Source organism: Triturus cristatus, chromosome 1_1 (genome assembly GCF_964204655.1).
Source record: "Triturus cristatus chromosome 1_1, aTriCri1.1, whole genome shotgun sequence".
Classification (NCBI taxonomy): Eukaryota; Metazoa; Chordata; class Amphibia; order Caudata; family Salamandridae; genus Triturus; species Triturus cristatus.
Window position 1 is genome coordinate 1,259,864,281 of NC_140579.1, and position 14,593 is coordinate 1,259,878,873.

General features: G+C 56.5%; 1 protein-coding gene across 1 annotated transcript in view; it reads right to left on the minus strand.

Annotated features, from left to right (window-relative positions):
• The window catches only part of TSHB (thyroid stimulating hormone subunit beta), a 95,929-nt gene that overhangs the window by 43,122 nt on the left and 38,214 nt on the right, over window positions 1-14,593 (minus strand). The gene's annotated exons all lie outside the window — the stretch shown is intronic.

Below are 14,593 nucleotides of genomic sequence, written 5' to 3' on the forward strand. Positions count from 1 at the left end.
ATGGTTGGAGGCTGGGGCAGGCCCCTCCCAGGAAGAAGGGCCCTTGCCCCTGACGGAGACCACAGCAACCGCACTGACCCCGGCAACCGGAGGAAGAAAGAGCCTAGAAACCGGCCTCTCCGAGGAAGAAATACGAGAGCGGGAAAAGGTCCGGAGCCACGAACTAGAGCTCGCCCGACTGCGGCTGGACGGCGAACTCCAGCTGGCAGAAAAGAAACTGGCCCTCGAGCAGCTACGCCTTCAAGAAGAAATAGAAGAGAAGAGACGACACCGGGAGTTGGAGGAAAAGAAACTAACTCTTGAGCACGAGCGCAGTCTCAAGGAGCTCGAGATCAAGGCCAAGAACGGAGGGACCAACACCCCCAGTACTAGAGACACTCTACCGCCCCCCGAGGCCAAGGTGCATATCCCGAAGGAGGTCGTCAAGGAGTATTACAAGAATGACGATATCCAACAATGGTTCAAGGCATACGAGGTGGCCATGACCTCCCATCGGGTGCCCCGAAAAGACTGGGGCGCAGGCCTGTGGGGGCGATTCCTGAGTGAAGGGCGGGACACGCTGCTCCAGCTACCGGAGGAGGTGATGACCTCCTACGATCACATGAAGGAGGCCCTGCTCACCCGATACGGGCTAACAGCGGAGATGTACCGCCAGCGGTTCCGAGACTGCAAGAAAATCCCGGGTACCACATGGGTGGAATATGTGGACTTTTTCAGTCGGGCCCTAGAAGGGTGGATCAAAGGCAGCAAAGTAACCACCTACGGACAACTGGTCGACCTCATCGTCTGGGAACACCTTTCCAATAATTGCTTCGTGGAACTGAGACAGCACCTCCTCGACAGCAAAATGACCGACCCGCGAAAACTTGCCGTCGAGGCCGATCGATGGGTCAACTCCCGGGTCCCCCGGAGCTCAATGGGGGAGTACCAGAGGAACCCCAACGGACCCCCACGCCAGCGCGGTGGGGGGGGAGGGCCGAACAGGAACCGAGACCCTCCCGCTGGGGCCCCCAGGAGCCCCCCTCGAGGGCCACCGCAGCCACATCTCTCCCCGAGCCTAGCGCGAAGGGTGGGCCCGGCCCGACCCGGACCACGGCCACCCGTGACCTGCTATGGCTGCCAACAAACCGGACACTTTGCCAGCGACCCGGCCTGCCCCCTGAACCGAAGAAACGGGGCCGGCGGGCCCCCGCCCCGGCAGCTGACAGCCGCCGCCTTGGGGGGAGAGGAGGAAGAAGAGGCCCTCGACCGAGAAAACACTGAGTGGGAGCCGGCAGCCATGTCCCTGGTCTGCCTGGGTAGCCGAGAGATGGTACCCTGCACCCCCATCCCAACCAACACCCAGAAGTACCGGCAGCAGGTCACGGTCAACGGACAACGGGCCGAAGCCCTTCGCGACACCGGCGCCAGTATCACCGCTGTCCGCTGCCACCTGGTGACCCCTGAACAGATTCTACCGAATGTGCTGTGCCCGGTGCGGACGGCCGACAACAGTGAAAGCCTATGCCAGATGGCCCTGGTCCCCTTCGAGTGGGGAGGGGTGACGGGCCTGCTGAAGGTGACGGTGCGCGACGACGCCCCGGTCGACTGCCTCCTGGGGAACGACTTGGAGAGTTCCCCCTGGGCTCAAGTAGAACGACGAGAGCACCTCCGAATGTTGGGACTGGCTGATTGGGCCTGCGCCATCACCCGGTCCATGACCGCCCAGGCCCCCCGCTCCTCCTCGACCTCCGGGACGGCCCGACCCGAGGGGCTCACACCCCCTCCCGCCAGCAGCGAGGAGGAGGCGGACACCGACCCCGGGCCCAGCGAATCCTCCCCCGAAGACATGGCTTCTCCGAGCGCCCTACCAGAACTGACGCAATGGCAACATGAAGGGGGCCCCACCCGAGAGCAGTTCCAGCAAGAGCAACAGTCCTGTCCCTCTCTCGAAGGGGTCCGACAGCAGGCGACCGCGCAAGCCAACGGTGACCAGACCGGCACCCACTGGATCTACTGGGCCGAGGGCCTGTTGTACAGTGAACAGAAAGTGGCAGAACTCGGGGCCGGCCGCGTGTTGGTGGTCCCCCTCCGCTTCCGGGAGTTCCTTCTCAACCTGGCCCATGATGTGCCCCTCGCCGGACACTTGGGGCAAGACAAAACGTACAGTCGTCTGGTGACCCACTTCTACTGGCCTCGGATGCGGAGAGATGTGGACAACCACTGCCGGTCCTGCCAGACCTGCCAAGCCAGCGGGAAGACGGGGGGTCGGGTCAAGGCCCCCCTCCAGCCCTTTCCCGCCGTCAGCACCCCGTTTGAACGAGTCGGAATCGACATTGTGGGACCCCTGGACCCCCAAACCGCCCTGGGCCACCGCTTCATCCTGGTCCTCGTGGACCACGCCACCAGGTACCCGGAGGCGGTCCCGCTCAGAACTATAACGGCCCCTGTGGTAGGCCGGGCCTTGATGGGGATCTTCTCCCGAGTGGGATTCCCCAGCGAAGTGGTGAGCGACCGTGGCACGAACTTTATCTCCAGGTACATGCGGTCCCTGTGGCAACAATGCGGGGTCACATACAAGTTCACGACCCCATATCACCCTCAGGGGAACGGGCTGGTTGAGCGGTTCAACCGAACATTGAAAGGGATGATCCAGGGCCTGGAAGAACCCCTCAGGCGGAAATGGGATGTCCTGCTGCCCTGCCTCCTGTTTGCCTATCGGGAGGTCCCGCAGAAGTCCCTGGGGTTCAGCCCGTTTGAACTATTGTATGGGCACCCGGTCCGCGGACCACTCAGCCTGGTCAAGGAGGGCTGGGAGATGAAGCCCCGAGGCGCCCCTCCTGACGTCTACCGATACCTCCTGACCCTCCGAAACCAGACCCGCAAGTTCCGAGCCATAGCCGAAGCCAACCTCGAGGCCAGCCAGGAGGACATGAAGCGGTGGTACGATCGCAACACTTCTACGGTAGAATTCGAGCCAGGTCAGAAAGTATGGGTCATGGCCCCGGTCGAACCCGGCGCCCTCCAGGACAAGTGGACCGGGCCCTTCAAGGTGGTGGAGAAGAAAAGTCCCGTCACCTACCTGGTCGATCTGGAGTCCCCCCGGAACCTCCTCCGGGTCCTACATGCGAACAGGCTAAAACCCCACTTCGCCCGGACCGAACTGAGCCTGCTGCTGGCGACCGACGAGGGGAGCGAGGACGACTCCGAGCCCTTGCCCGACCTCTTGCAATCCGACAGTCACGATGGATCGATCGAAGGGGTCCAACTCGCCTCGTCCCTGACCCCGGAGCAGCGCAACGACTGCCAGCGATTACTGCGGGACTACGCAGCCCTCTTCTCTCTCACCCCGGGGGTGACCCACTGGTGCGTCCACGACGTCGACACCGGGGAGAACCCCCCCATACGACACAGAGCCTACCGGGTGCCTGACCGAGTGCGGGCCTGCATCCAGGCCGAAGTAGCGAAGATGCTGGCCCTGGGGGTCATCGAGCCTTCCGACAGCCCGTGGGCCAGCCCTGTCGTCCTGGTGCCCAAGGCCGCAGCTCCCGGTCACCCCCCGGAGTTGCGATTCTGCGTGGACTACCGAGCCCTGAATGTAGTAACCAAGACAGACGCACACCCGATACCCCGGGCCGACGAACTGATCGACCGCCTAGGGGCCGCTCGCTACTTGAGCACGCTGGACCTCACCGCCGGGTACTGGCAAATCCAGCTCACCCCCGGCGCCCAAGAAAGATCCGCCTTTTCGACCCCGGATGGGCATTACCACTTTCGGGTGATGCCCTTCGGAATGAAGAACGCCCCGGCCACCTTCCAAAGACTGGTGAACAAGGTTTTGGCCGGGCTTGAGGCCTTCAGCGCGGCCTACTTAGATGACATTGCCGTGTACAGCAACCACTGGGCCGAGCACCTTCTCCACCTGAAGGCCGTCCTGGCCGCCCTTCAGCGGGCCGGGCTCACAATCAAGGCCAGCAAATGCCAAATCGGCCACGGATCCGTGACCTACCTGGGCCATCAAGTGGGGAGCGGGCAGGTGGCCCCCCTCCAAGCAAAGATAGATGCCATCCAGACCTGGGAACCCCCCACTACCCAGACCGCTGTCCGGGCCTTCCTGGGCCTCACCGGATACTACCGGCGGTTTATCCGAGACTATGGGAGCATTGTTGGCCCCCTCACAGAGTTAACGTCCAAAAAGCAGCCCAAGAAGGTACACTGGACACCCCGCTGCCAAACAGCCTTCGACACCCTAAAGACAGCCATGTGTACTGCTCCGGTGCTGCAGGCCCCGGACTACCAGAAGGAGTTCGTGGTACAGACGGACGCCTCCGAGTATGGGATCGGGGCCGTCCTATCCCAAGCCGACGAAAAGGGGCTCGACCGACCAGTGGCCTTCATCAGCCGACGACTACTGCCCCGAGAGCAACGCTGGAGCACTATTGAGCGTGAGGCCTTCGCTGTGGTGTGGGCCCTCAAGAAGCTCCGGCCCTACCTCTTTGGCACCCACTTCCGGGTCCAGACCGACCACCGGCCCTTGCAATGGCTAATGCAAATGCGGGGCGAGAACCCCAAGCTGCTGCGGTGGTCCATCTCGCTACAAGGGATGGACTTTGACGTCGAACACCGGCCCGGCAATGACCACGCCAACGCCGACGGCCTGTCCCGCTTCTTCCGCCTTGACGAGGAGAATCCCCAAGGAGATGGGTGACTCTCCATGCCTTCGGCTGGGGGGGACGCCTGTTGGACCCGGCCTCGTGGCGTGGTCCTTAACCCCCTGGATTGTGCCCGTTCCCCGCCCCGGCCGTCACGGGCCACCCGTCTGAACTGCACCAAGGCCCTTCACCCGGAGCTGCACGTGGACGCATACTCCTCGTGGCTCCGCCATCTTGTTGGCATCCACGTCACACCGTGCACCAGCCGGCGCGACCCCGCTCAACCCGGCCTCGACCCCAGCGAAGCCCCGACATCGAGGCACCACGAACTAGCCAGGGGGTGCCACAGGAACCATTCATCGCCCCCGGCGGAGGACAGTATCGATGGGACCCCCAACTGTCCTCCCCTCTCGAGGTGTGATCGCCCTGCAACTCCCATGGGCCTGGCGCCTCTCCTGCTGGGCGTCTGGCCACCTCCACCCGGCCACTCCGCCCCCTCGGGCGCATAGGTCCGGACATCAAAGGGCTCCAGACCTATATCTGGGGCGACCCCACCACAGCTCGGCAGTTGTATCCCGGAGTCGAGAGCCCTGCTGATTGAATCGCGGCTGACCCTACGGAGAAGAACTCTTGTCGGAACCATCACGAGCCCTGCTGACTGCGTCGCGGCTCCCTCCTGTGAACCCTTTTCTGAACCACCTGGAACATCGGAGCCCTGCAGACGCCGTCGCGGCCCAACCTCGCTGGAACCTTCCTCGGAGCCCTGCTGACGACGTCGCGGCTCGAGCTGAACAGAGACCATCTTGAGAGCCCTGCTGATTGAATCGCGGCTCTCCACGAACTGTACGCCAGAGCCCTGCTGACGCCGTCGCGGCTCGACCCCTCCGAGATCGGAGGTCCTCCAGCGTGAGGATAAGAACTGGGCCCCAGGTACCCTCGTACCACATTCCTGCCAAAGACTGTCCCGCTACCCCTACCCTTCCAAAGAGACATTGAGACTTTTGGTGGATCCCTCGATCCCTTCGTGTAAATATTGAGCTCGTAACCTTTTATTGATGATAAAGAATTGCTTGTCTTGAGACAACCTCCTTGAGTCCGGTGTGGTGGTGTTACTGTGCTAGTACGGGATAGGAGAAGGATCTCTCAGGAGACTTCTCGGCAGCGCTCGGCTACTTCGTGCAGTGAGAGGGCCCCCCCCTTGGTGGTCTCACCGACTCCTCGGGGTCCGCCTTCCAACACCAACAAATTCATACAGAGGTTATTCTCAATAGTAAATAATAATTTTTACAGTCTCAAGAGTTATGTTCTTCCATTACCCTGGACTATGCATGTTGTATTTACAAAATAGACAGCCTCATGGAAAGTGAATACTTTTTGCTAGGAGTTGTAACATACCAATGGCTTCTGTCTTCTTATTTACTTATCAACAGTGGTTCTTGGTGGTATCTGGGGCTATGCAACGCCTACTGAGGGGGTCTGTGACTGCTTAAACCACTAAGGGGCCGATTCCGATTCCGGCTGCAAAACGAACCGACCGACACGGACCCGGACCGAATACCAACCGACACAGACCAGCGCTGTACGACCCGTGCAGTACGATGCAAAGCTAGTGAATTACAACCGACACGTACGGAATACAATCCGTACGACCGAGACAGAGGGAAAATAGTGATCCGGCCGGAAAACCGACGACACGAACCCGGAATCAATCCGACCGACCCGTACCCGCGATGTACGATTAGCGCAGCACGATGCAATGCGAGTAAAACCAGACCGACTCGCACGGAGACCAGGCCGCACGACCGACACGCATAGACAACTCGGCACACAAGCAATAGAGACCGCCTCGAACGACGCCTACCAAACACATAAGACAGGCAGCGTGAACGAGGCGGAGAAGCCCGCACGAGACAACAGCAGCGTCCGTTTCCGTCACATGAACGTCTCCTACATGCCTACAAAACACAAAGGAAAAAACACAAAAAAGAACCAAACAAGCAATGACTAAGCCAATAAATACCCAACACAAATTAATTGGACAAAGACACACCCACAACTACAACTATATAAAGGACTACAATCATTAATATCATCCCTTGCAAACAGGAGACACAGCCAGCAGCAAACACCAGTACACAGCAACCACAGACACACTCACAACTCACCCATCACACAACTCACAGACCATCAGCACCTCATACAAAAGCACACACACATACACTGCAAAACCAACACCAAACCAAAATCACTTGCACCTTCACACACACATCCCTCACCACCACCACCCATCACCATGCCCCCAAAGAAGAATCCAAAGTTCACAGATAGTGAGTTAGAAGTGCTGGTAGACGGGATCATCAGAGTAGAGCCACATTTGTTTGGTACATTGGTTCAAAGGACCCCCATCTCACAGAAAACAAATATGTGGGCGAGGATTGTGGACAAGGTGAACGCACAAGCACCAACGTTGCGCACAAAGGACGATATCCAGAACAGGTGGTATGACGTGGGCAGGAGGGTCAAGAAACTCATCGAGAAAGATCACGCCTGGAGTCAGCGCACCGGCGGTGGCCCTCCTACCAAACCAGTCTACTTCAGGACCTGGGAGGAGAAGGTGCGGGACATCCTACCACCAGAGAGCGCAGAGACTGGTGAGTACACAAACAACAAACCCAAGATTGTTTGGCAAGGGGACAGTGAAACCATGCACCCCAAGCAAACCTACACTAACCAATAGATAATCAACCCAAGATGTGTATGCCAGTCACACAAACACAATACCTGCCATCTCATAGTGACTGGGGACTGTGTCATGACATGCACCAACCTACAAACAAATAGAGCAAGCCACTGGCACTAAGCCAAATACATCCAGCAAGACAGTTTGCCACCACAAACACACCACCTCACAGTGCAGCTGACTGTCAGGAAGGAATAGTGGGGATGCAGGTGAAGTGAGTGTAGCCAAAAGCATGATGGGGCCTGTATTCACAGATAATGCTCCCCCTCCTGATTGGCCCATCACGACCTCACTGAAACATGCTCACATCACAGGGAGTGGAAAATGACTGACAAGATGGCTGACACTGAGTCCTGCTGTGGGGAGCACAAGGCCCTGCTAGGGCATGTGCGCAAATCAGAAGCAGGACACCACTGACTGACATCCTGAAAGACAACTTGCACGCCCTACAATGGAAGCACGTGTCATGATAGGAAGGAGGACTGACAGCCCTGACCATACTAATCAGCATGGGGAGATACCCTCCCAACACAAACTCCACACAACTCACCGGGTACAATGCTTTGACACACACCTCATTGAAATATCAGCAATAGATCCCCCGTACTGGCTGCTGCTGTGTGAAGCACAGGGGCTCACTTGGGACTTGTAGCCAAACAAACACCAGGATTTCACAGTCAGCCATCTTGCCATTGCTGTCACACCCCCTCACAGGGAAGCAAAGTCAAGAGGGAGGAAGCATGGGCATGCTGGGAAGGGGGGTGTAGCCAAGAGTATGATGGGACTCGCAGTCACAGACAACCTACACCCACCCACATGGCCCAGCAATATCAACCTGAACCATACTCGCCTCACAGGGAGTGGGAAGGGACCGACAAGATGTCTGACACTGGGCTCTGTTGTGGGGAGCACAAGGCCATGCTTGGACTGCTAGCCAAACAAACACCAGGATTCCACAGTCAGCCATCTTGCCATTGCTGTCACACCCCCTCACAGGGAAGCAGAGTCAAGAGGGAGGAAGCATGGGCATGCTGGGAAGGGGGGTGTAGCCAAGAGTATGATGGGACTCGCAGTCACAGACAACCTACACCCACCCACATGGCCCAGCAAGATCAACCTGAACCATACTCGCCTCACAGGGAGTGGGAAGGGACCGACAAGATGTCTGACACTGGGCTCTGTTGTGGGGAGCACAAGGCCATGCTGGCAAATGGCCAACAAGATCAAACTCTGTCCGTGACAAGCTGGGAAAAAGCAGTGTACAGGCAGGCGTCTGTTATAAAAGTAGAAAATGTCATGTTTGTGAACCAACGATGCATGTAGAACCATAAATCACATTGTGTGTCTCTTCCAAACACAGGTCATGCTGGGCACTCACTGACAAATGACGAGGATACCCAGTCCCAGACTCTGTTGGACACTGAGCTCTCATGTCTGACTCTCTCACTGTCCTCTTCGGATGACGACGACCAACCTGGCCCCTCCGGTGTGAGCCATCATGCAGCACCAGCAGCAGCAACATCTGCCCCCCCTGTACCCACGCCTCCACCATCTGGACACCGACAGGGCACCCCCGCCAACACGGACAGACCAAGGACAATCAACACCCACAGCACAGGAACACAGGACCCCCCGGAAGCTACAGCCAACACCACCAGCAACACTACCCAAGGGGTCCCAGGGTCACCTGTGCGTACCGCCGCTGGTCCTGCCCATGTGGAGAGGGGCGCTGGGAGGGGTGGGAGGCACAGGGCATGCCTTGCAGAGGGGTCTGGACTGCATGATGACCCCCAACTGGCACGCATCATGGATGCATACCAGGATAGCACCGGAGGATTTGGCCAGGTAGGGGGGATCCTCAAGGACATGCAACAGGAGCAGGTCGCCCACCATGCCCGCATGGAGGCAAAGTGGGATCCCCTTACTGCGGTGCATAGGGACATACTACAATGCCTCCACCAGATCAACACCAACCTGTCCCCACACCCCTGTGGGCTCACAACATCTGTCGCAACACCATCTGCCAGCGCCACAGGGAGGGAGGAGAACTCTGGCGGAGAGTCCCCTGCACCGCAGAGGCCTGCACATGAGGATCCCTTCCCCCCGGAAGAAGAGGGGTCGTCCGAAGAAGGACATGTGAGAGGCAGATGTCCCAGCACATCCCCCAGGGCCTCTAAACCTGTTCTGGACAATGTTCTTTGTGCGCAACCCGTTCACCTTGTCCAATCGCACACAACTCACCCACATGACATGGAGGGTTCATGTTGGGCCAATGTATCAGATGACTGTAGACTTTACTCTGGACATTTCATCTACCAGCACGTCCAACTCAAATGTGAACTTTGGATTCCCAAACCACTGTACAGCACCCAACATCCTGTGCACCTCACTCACACATGTTTGTAAATAAACTCACCACTACACCATACTTGCCTCTTGTGATTCAAACTTGTCATGTTCAGGGCGAAGTTGATCTGCTACACAACACAGTGCATGCCAAATACTACAATAATGTGACCAACGTAAGGTCAGTCATGGGGATGTGACACATGTGAGGGAGACACACCACTATGGCAACACAAAACATACTCACCATGGCCATGTGACTCGTCACACACAATGATGTTGACCTGAAACACATTGGCATGCACAGACACAACACCAAGCACAATCAGTGGTAACAAGTCCACAGGTGAGGTAAGCAGATATCACTCAGATGTGGGAAGACAGACAACACACATAACAAAGCGTAGCACAGGTTCATTACACACCAGCAACATGTTTATTCCACAATAGTTGCACGGTAATTCTACGTAACAGTGAACACACGCTCACAATGTTTTGGAGAAAGAAAGTCCAGCGATGTGTGGTACATCAGTTGAGGGGAAATCTCAACTTCCACACTGGTGTTGGCTTCTGGGTGTTGGGGGTCAGTGTTGACCACACAACAGGCAAAGGACCCTGGGAAGGACAGACAAGATACAGTCAAAAGCACAGACGAACAGGAGAGAAATGCAATACACATGCACAAAACATTTTGCAAAACACCTACACAAACACTAGTTAGCAGTACTACCCTATTGTGGAGTACACACCACCTGAATGGACACATCACAGCATGCATCCAGTCAAGTGGCACACAGACACACTCATACAGCAACAGAGCTGGCTCAACACATTCCTGAAAACTCACTTTCAGGTGAAGAAGTTGTTGATGAGCTGGGAGCGGACGTCACCATCATCTTCATCATCACTGGCATCCTGGCCCAGGCCGGGTTCCTCCACAGGTGCCGGACGTTGGTCGTCGTCATGCTCATCCAGGATGAGAGGCACCTCCTTCCGCACCGCCATGTTGTGTAGCATGCAGCAGACCAGTATTATTTTGCACACCTTTGCAGGCTCATATGGGAGGGCCCCTCCGGTCTTGTCCAGGCAGCAAAAGCGGCTTTTCAGGAGGCCGAATGTCCGCTCAATCACCCTCCTGCTCCGACCACGTGCCTCATTGTAGCGCAGCTCAGCTGGTGTCACAGGGTTCCTGAGGGGTGTCAGCAACCACAGCATGTTGGGGTGTCCGGAGTCACCTACACACACACAAATGAACAAGTAGATGAGTTTGGTAGGAGTGTGGAATACAACAATGACAAACACACACAATGAGAAACAGTCAGTACACACCGACAAGCCAGGCACGTTGAGCTGGCATCTGTGACATCAGCGTTGCAATGTGACTACTCCTCATTATGAACCAGGGAACTGTGCACACACATGTGTGATCAACATGTCAGCAAGACAGACCACCAGAGCATTGATCGAATGGTAGTGCTTCCTGTTACGGTATGCCTGCTCATGTGCCTGTGGTGGTATCAGGGCAACATGTGTCCCGTCAATGGATCCAATGACGTTTGGCATCCTCCCCAGTGTATAAAAGGCATCCTTAATTTCAGGGAGTTCATCTTGGCTCGGGAACTTGATATACAGGTCGAGGAATTGCAACATCCCCTCCAAGACATCGCGTAGCACCCGACTAAACATCGTTTGCGACATACCACCAGCAGTAGCCACAGTGTACTGGAAGGTACCAGTAGCAAAGAAGTGCAGGGCTGCCATCACCTTCACCTCTGGGGTCAGTGCTGTAGGGTATGTCCGGCCAGGTAGCAGATGTGGCGCCAACTGCTCCGCCAACTCCTCAATCAGTGGCTTGGTGAAACGGTACCGTCTGATGCTGTTGCGTTCCTGCATGGTTGCAAGGTCTGGGAACGGACGATGCACAGCTGGTGCCCTGCAGTACAGAGATGGACAAAGGAAGATTGTCAGTACATCCCCCCATGTGGCCATGACCACGATCACTCTCACATGCTAGTTCATGACATTACACAATGTACTGAGGTGTGTGCTGTTGGTCATGGACACATATGTTACCTACAAGACCACCACCTCACATCTCAATTCCACATGTCCACATGAGTCCCATGTAGTGCAATGGGCTAATCATCTGGCTGTGTCACCCAACCTATGTGCTGCTGCAACGTTCAAAAAACCCACCCCAGTGACTAATGAGGAATCATGTCTCCCAGGCATCACAGATCTTTGCCATGCAGAATCCCAGGCTCCCTGTATTGCCACATCAACACAGCAATGGACATGGCGTAGCACGTACACACCACAAGGCAAGCATAAGTCCCACAGGTAGTGCCCACTGTTGTCCATGCCGGCCCTACATGTACGTCTCTTAGACACACACCCCATCAAGGTTGATGCATATACCACATGGATGTGGAGACTGTCACCCATTGGTAACATGTGATCAGACACATCTGAGACACAACATGCACACAGACTGTGGGTGCACATCAGTATTGGGGCTACAGGTCGCACTGTGACGTACAGCCATCACCCCCAGGACTCAGGGTGTATGTGACATGCCCCAAACATATCCAACCTGTCACTGTGGCCTTCACTCATGCCAATTACTGTCCAATTGCACATCACAGTGCTAATGTGCATAACACACAAAGGACTCTCACCCCATGTACAAGATAACAGCCTGAGAGAGGCTGCACAAAGTGCCAGACAAAAAACTGCTGTGGCCCCCTCAAACACCCAGGAAATGCAGCCTCACATGCCATGGGACACTGTGCGGGCCAATGCTATAGTGTGGCAGGTGTGTGCAGGTGTCCATGGCCAGTATATGTGTGTTGCATCCGTCTAATAGTCACACTAATGCGGTCCGACGCGGGTGACAATGCGTACCTATTGCACGGGTCATGTCCGAGCCGTGCGTACGCCTTGTCATTGAATGCAATGAGGTCCGACGCAGGTGACAATGCGTACGCATTGCACGGGTCATGTCCGAGCCGTGCGTACGCCTTGTCATTGAATGCAATGAGGTCCGACGCGGGTGACAATGCGTACGCATTGCTCAGGTCATGTCCGAGCCGTGCGTACGCATTGTCATTGAATGCAATGAGGTCCGACGTGGGTGATAATGTGTACGCATTGCACGGGTCATGTCCGAGCTGTGCATACGCCTTGGCCATTGAATCGTATGGAGATGGGTGCATGTGTACATTCAAAATACGCGTTGTACAATCAGTTGAACGAGCCGGGCGCACCCATTGGTCTATGGACTGTCATGGAGACGGATGCGGATTCAAAACTTGTACGAGTTGTGCACCGGAAATTCAGTTGGAAGCCTACAACAATGTTGCAATTTCAAGTGTTCCATGAAGGTGAATATTTGAACGATGCGGAAGGCGTGTACGAGTCGTACTTTTAAATGGATTGGCCAGATTCATAGAATGCAACCGTGTTGGACCTATCACTTTGGACACATGGCACAGAGTCTGCCTCTGCAGCACAGATATATGGCTGGCTGGACCCCAGGGAGCTCACTTGCCTGCACTACATGCTACTGGACCACATCCCTGCTACCACTGCTGCAGTCTCTGCAACCAGTCCGTGGCCTCCTCCCTGACGGCAGCAGTGTCCCTCCTCCAACAGTCCCACACTCCTCCTACCCCTGCAGCACCAACAATTCCTAGCACACTACCTGTCCAAAGCACAGAAACCCCCAAACCAAGGGCTAGACGTGCACACAAGCAAGTGCAAGGGACTGATTCCACACTCACAGGGGCTGGTTTGCTGACACACACACAGTCATCCACAACCACTCCACAGTCCTCCGAGACCTCTCCCTCCCAGCCCCCTTCCCTTGCCTCACCTGCAACCCCATCCCCCCAGAAGCTCTTCCTCTGTGACCTTGGCCTCTTCCTCACCGACCCAGCAGATCCTGATTACAAGGGGAAGAGGAAGTCCCCACACACAGAAGGGAGTGCCCCTCACACCCGGACACCCTCCCCCAGGCGCACTCAGACCGAGACGCCCACCCGCAAGTCCCCCCCGGCGCAAGAAGAGCAAGACCCCCCCGCCAGCACGCAGCTCCAAGGCAAAGTCTCCGTCCTCCATCCCCCAGGCTACTACTCCAGGGGTTCCCCCGCCACTCCCTGCCCCGGGTTACCCCACGCACAGATACTGCCACTGATGTGGGGACCGTGTCATCATCCCCTGCCCTGCAGACCTCACCTGTCACCCATTGCGCTCCCATGGATGTAGTCACTGCTTTGGAGTCCACGCCCACCCCGTCTGACTTGGGCACTGCAGTGGTGAGCCAATCCACTCCATCTGACCTGCCCACTGGAGTTGTGCAGGCACCCACCCCATCTGACTTGTGCCACACAGTTGTGACAGCACCCACCACTTCAGTCATCTCCACTGCAGTTGCAATGTCTCTCGCCTGCATCCCCCACCTCTTCACTGCCTCCTTCTGCTGCGCCCTGATCCTGTCCCTGCGGTGCCTGGCCTGCCCCCATGTATGCCCCTCCGAGGGGATGACCCCGGTCCGTAGCAGTGCAGGCAAGCAAGGTGTGACTGTTGTCACTCTAGTTTACTCCTTGGCAATTTGACATGGACTGGCCATTGGCCTTTTGGGTGCACAGACGTTTCGAATGTCATATACTGAATTTGTGACTCTAGTTCACTCCTTGCCCTTTGGACATGGACTGGCCATTGGCCTTTTGTTGAAACAGACGTTTCACTTTTCATATGCTGAATAAAGCTTTTTACTTTGTCCCTGTGAACTTGATTTAGCTGTACATCATGTTGAGGTTGTTTTAGATGCCCTTGCACCTGTAATGCTTGGTTTACAATGTTGCATACTGATGTG